This window comes from Phaseolus vulgaris, chromosome 2 (assembly GCF_051622355.1).
Source record: "Phaseolus vulgaris cultivar YP4 chromosome 2, ASM5162235v1, whole genome shotgun sequence".
In the NCBI taxonomy this organism is placed as follows: domain Eukaryota; kingdom Viridiplantae; phylum Streptophyta; class Magnoliopsida; order Fabales; family Fabaceae; genus Phaseolus; species Phaseolus vulgaris.
The window spans coordinates 37,062,301-37,067,867 of record NC_143499.1 but is presented as its reverse complement, the minus strand read 5'-3'; the positions used below and the strand labels follow the sequence as shown (position 1 = coordinate 37,067,867).

The 5,567-nt window shown below is 39.6% G+C and overlaps 1 pseudogene; it reads right to left on the bottom strand.

Annotated features, from left to right (window-relative positions):
• Nucleotides 1-674: 674 nt before the first annotated feature.
• Nucleotides 675-2,353, bottom strand: LOC137809437 (tetrahydroberberine oxidase-like; annotated as a pseudogene).
• Between the last annotated feature and the right edge of the window lie 3,214 nt (nucleotides 2,354-5,567).

Sequence of the window (5,567 nt, the reverse complement as noted above, 5' to 3'; positions counted from 1 at the left end):
TCTTTGAGCTGTCTGCCGGAGTCTAAAGTGGCTGAGTGTGGGTATTTGGTTGACGGAGTCTGAAAGTGGAATCTTCTTTGGAGAAGGAACTTGTTCAAGTGGGAAAAGGATATAGAAAGACAACATTTTGAGATGCTCCAAGGACTGAAGCTAGTTTGGATATGGATGATGGCTGGGTCTAGAAGAACGATGAGTTCTCTATGTACACGATTAATTATGCTTATGTTCTCTTAAGGGGTGAGCCTGAAGGGAGGATCAATATTGGGTTTGTTATGTTTTGGAAGACTAAGGTTTTGCCTTCGGCCCAAGTCACTGCTTGGAGGGTCTTTGAAAATAAGTTAGCCACCAAAGGAAATTTGGTAAGGAGAGGGGTAGAGCTCAGGAATGTTTGATGTATTATGTGCAGGGTGGAAGAGGAGTCCTATAGTCATTTGTTTTTTAGTGCATAATAGCTTGGTTGGTCAGGAGTCAGTGTTACGCTTGGTTAGGTTTGGCGTCTGTGGATCATTCTGATGCTTTCTTTCACTTCCTACAGTTTAGGATGTGTAGTGCATAAGAATTTGTTAATGTGATTTGGGGAACCATCTGGACTGTTGTATTAAATGAGATTTAGAGGCGCATGAATAAGGTAATTTTGAAAGGGGGAGTGGTGGGTGTTTCGAAAGTGTTTACGCTTATTCAACTAAAGTCTTGGTTGTGGGTTGTCTCCAAGGTACTTTCAGCTGTTTTCTCTTATGCTGGATTGTCTCCACGGACAGTATAGGAATGCTTTGTTCGTTCCTGAAAAAGTTTTTAGGATCAACCTTGGTCTTCACTTTAGCCAATCTCTTGAAGTTATTATTGAAATACTTCAAACCCCAAATGCTGGCATGGGTGTAGCTTGTGAAACCATTGTTATTTACCCCAATGTCAAGGTCTCTGTAATTTATATATGCAGCTCTTGGAGAATTTGAAACATAAGGTTCCATATATTTATAGAGTCTTCTAATCCAATCCATATGCCTTTGTGCTATCTCGTCCCCTTCCTCTTGCCAGGTGACCCCATAGTGTATATGATAAATGTATTGAGATCTGTGCGAGAACGCAATTTCAGACTCTGAAATCTCGTTCATTATGCCCCCGTAAGGAGCCAATTGAACTAGAGGATATTCAACCTTAGCGTCACAAAGCAAACGCAATAATCCTCGTAATCCCTCGATAGGAATAGGTTTTTTCACATAATCAGATTTTCCTTTGTAATTTCCAAAACGAATTTGAGTTTTGTTGAGCATAGATTCCGGGGGTTCATTGCCTGAAGATCCAATCAACAAAGCATTGTTGAAAACAGCTGAGCCAATCCAACTCGTCTCTTTACAGTCGTTTCTGTCCAAACCCAACTCTGGGAGGCTGTTTTGCATCAATGGAATAAGCTCTTCTACTCCTCCCAGAAACAAGGACACAAATCTGGCTTGTATTGTTAGCTTTCCATGTTTATTTGAATTAACCCTTGTTATGTCCACCCTAATTATTATGCGTTCGTCCAATTTATGGGCCACAAGCTGCCATTTTTGAATGATCTCGGTTGCATTCTCTTCCAATGTCCTTGAAACATCAAACATTGTCACGGTTGATGGAACTGGAACCAGTTTTACCTTCCAAGCCACAATGACTCCAAAGCTTGCTCCACCACCTCCTCTAATGGCCCAAAATAGATCCTCACCCATGGCTTGTCTGCCAAGAAGGTTACCATTCACATCGATTATGTGAGCATCTATGACATTATCTGCAGCAATACCGTACTTACGCATATGAGTCCATAACCACCTCCACTGATGTGGCCACCAATGCCCACACTAGCGCACACACCAGCTGGGAATCCAAGCGTTTTGCTTTTTTGGCTAATGCTGTAGTAAAGTTCACCTAGGGTTGCCCCAGATTGAACCCATGCAGTTCGGCTTTCTTCGTCAACTGTGATTTGTCGAAGGTTTAAGAGGTCAAGGAGGACAAATGGAACCTGGGCAACGTAGGAGAGACCCTCGTAATCATGGCCTCCACTTCGGGTTCGAATCTGCAGGCCATGGCGTTGGGAACAGATTATAGTGGCTTGAATTTGGGAAACATCCAGTGGTGTGACAATGACAAGGGGTTCTGAGCTTGAGTTGGAGAATCTACGATTTTCAATGGTATGATCTAGGACAGAGGAGTATGAAGAGTTGGTTTGGGTGTAAACAACATTGGAGATTGTGTTGGTGATGTCGGGATAATTGTAAAGACATCGAACAAAGTTTTCATGAGAATCTGCTGAAGAAGGTTCAAAGGAAAAAAAGAGTGCAATGGCAGTAACAAAGGTAAAGTAGGAGCTTAGATATTTCATTGTAATTTGAGAAAGAGCAATGCAGAGTCCCTAATTTATTGTAGTCTGGAGTCTCATGTTATGCCACTCATTCTTTGATATCCTTAACTGGAACATTTACTTTATATTTCAATACATTATTATTTTATTATAATATTGCTTTTTATATTATTTTAAGCAAGATGCGACAGATGCGACAAATGCGCCAATGTATATATATTTTTTTGACCAAATTTTGTTTAAAGCACATAATATACATTTAATAAATAAATAAATAAAATAAGATATTAATTTATTAAGATATAAAGTGTATGTTTTTAGTATAGAGAGTATTAATATATATCAACACCCATATTTGACCAATTAATGTGAGTTTAATGTCAATAATCATAATAAGTGTAGATACTAGGTTACGTAAGCGCCAAAAAAGAAAATACATTATTTTAACTGATGTTGACCAATGTCTAAATTCTTTGTTATTTCCTTATTTCATATTTAATAAAGAAAAACTCAGTTAAATAAATATTTATAATAGCTATCGGTACGTAGGATCGAGCTTTTTTATAGAAGAAAAAGTTGCTTGCACATAGAAGGAATTAAATAAGGGATGTTCAATGCTTATGGTTTTATTTACCATATTCAAAATTTAATAATATATTTTTCTGACTACTTTTTCACATCATCAATATACACTTAACATTCTAAAATATTAATATTTTAATTGATTTATTTTACATTTTAATTTAAAATATTATTATATTATTATAAAAAGTTGGGAATTGTAACATCCTAAAATATTAATATTTTTATTTTATTTTTTAATTAAAAATATTATTATATTATTATAAAGAATTGTAAAGTGTGTGCTTTAGTATGAAAAGATAAGTTTTTCTTTTTCATGTAAACATGTTACACTATCTTTTCTAACAGGAGTAAATGTCCATAAGTCAAATTTAGCAGGCGTAAATGTCTCCAGAAGTAGTATTGACTGTTATACTGAGACTCTGAATTGTGAGCAGATGAGCATTCTATTTACTTACCTTGGCATAAAAGTGGGGGGAAATCCAAGGAAGAAGAAGTTTTGGGAGCCGGTTTTGAATAAGTTGAAATCCAGGCTCAATGTGTGGAAAGGAAGGTTCTTATCTATGGCGAGTAGGATATGTCTCTTAAAATCTGTTATCACAGCTATATCGCTTTACTATTTGTCCCTATTTAGAGCACCGGAGTCGGTATGCAAAAGCACAGTTAGCATCCAAAGAAGGTTTCTATTGGGGTGGGGAAATGAGAAGAGATCGATCTCATGGGTCAGTTGGAAGAATGTATGTAAACTAAGAGAGGAAGGAGGACTGGGCCTCATGGACATCCGCAATTTTAATACTGTGCTCCTGGCTAAATGGAGATGGCGCTATATCTATAATGAGAGAGGGAGGTGGAAGGAATGCTTGGAATCTAAGTATGATATGGATCTCGATAAACCCCAAACATCAGTAAAACTCCAATCCTGGTGGTGGTGGAGAGATTTAGTGAAGATATGTAAGGAGAGAGGTGGTGAAGGTTGGTTCCAAGAAGAAGTCAGATGGTCACTAGGAAAGGGTGATAAAGTGAAATTTTGGGAGGATGTGTGGATCGGAAATCAGCCCCTAAAAACCTTATTTCCTAGATTGTTCTCTATATCTTTAAACTAGGGTCAAAGGGTGGAAAAGATAGGTGCGTGGGAAGAATCGGGGTGGCGATGGAATCTGCCGTGGAGGCGAGGAAGATTTGAGTGGGAAATTTCGATGGAAGTGGAGCTTGGCATGCATATATTTATGGCAAATGTATCTAAGGATGAGAAGGATGCCCAAATGTGGAGAGGTGATGAATCTGGGTGCTTCTCGGTGAGCTTTGCATATGAATGCCTAACCAAGTATGAAAGAGGCCCTCAACTTGACGTGCTCAAGTATTTGTGGAAGATTAAGGCGTTCCCAAATGCGATGATCACAGCTTGGAGGGTGCTGCTAGGAAGAATGTCAACAAGAGAATGCTTGAGTAAGAGAGTGGTCTTGCTAAACACAACTAGTTGCGCCTTATGCCAAGTTGAGGAAGAATCGTATCACCACCTCTTCATAGAGTGTAAATATGCCTGGTGTGTTGGGTCTTTATGCTTTAAATGGATTGGAATCTTATCTGTACAACATAAAGAGATAATAATTCATTTTGAGAGCTTTCATCTGGCCCAATGTAGCAGTAACCAAAATCTGGTTTGGAAAGGGATATGGGCAGCTGTTGTGTGGTGTATATGGGAGCATAGAAACTTTGTTGTGTTTGACTAAGGTGTTGCAGATGCGGAAGAAATCTTTTCAAAAGCTAGCTCAAATCATGGCTTTGGATGAAGCATAAGGCACGTAACTTTAGCTATTCTTATGCAGAATGGGTCATGAACCCTTTATCATGTATAAGGAGTTGTAAGTAAGTTTCCTTAGGCGGAGCTATAATGGTTTTGAGTGGCGCTGTAAAATGTGGCCTAAGAAAGTTGGTTCTAATTATCCTGGTTTGGGCTTATGTAGCTCCTCTGTGGGGGGGAGCTGGGTTCATGGGTCATTGGTCGGGGTGTTTCTTGGTTGGTGTATGGTTGTTGTGGGGGTGGTATTAGGGGTGATGCAGAATGATTCTACTAGGGTCTATTATGTTCCTTGCGTTGTGGTCCGGATGGTTTTCCCTGCTTAGGGCTGGTAGGGTGTTATCCCTGTTGTTGCAGGAAGGAATATGGTTAGTAGGTGCACAGAGAACTTTGGAATTGTCGTAGATGAGTTGGTACATGGTGAGGTGTTGTGAAGGGTCTCATGGTGCAATCCCTTGCTTGATGCCAACAAAGCCTCATATAGATGTTGATGTAAGCTGAAGAGGAATGTATGCCCTGGGAGCATATGGAGCATAATGGCGTAGGCCTTCTCGAGGAGGTAAGTAGGTGGATATGTGGAAGATACATGGTGTAGTTTTTCCAACTGGTGCACGTGGAAGGTCTCTGTCACTGGCTAAAGGGAGGTTAGGCAGGTTGGCTACAGATGAAGGAGTGGTGGATGGGTAGCTTATGCAGGTTTTGTTGGAGGTTGCTGGTGTGGAGGAAATTTTAATACATGGCGCAATCTGCAAAGTAGATATGTAGAGGTTTCTGTTGCTTGACACCAATAACAAGTTGGCCTGCGGGTTACAATGGCTATTTGTCTTCTAGTGGACTTGGTCGCCCTTCAATTGC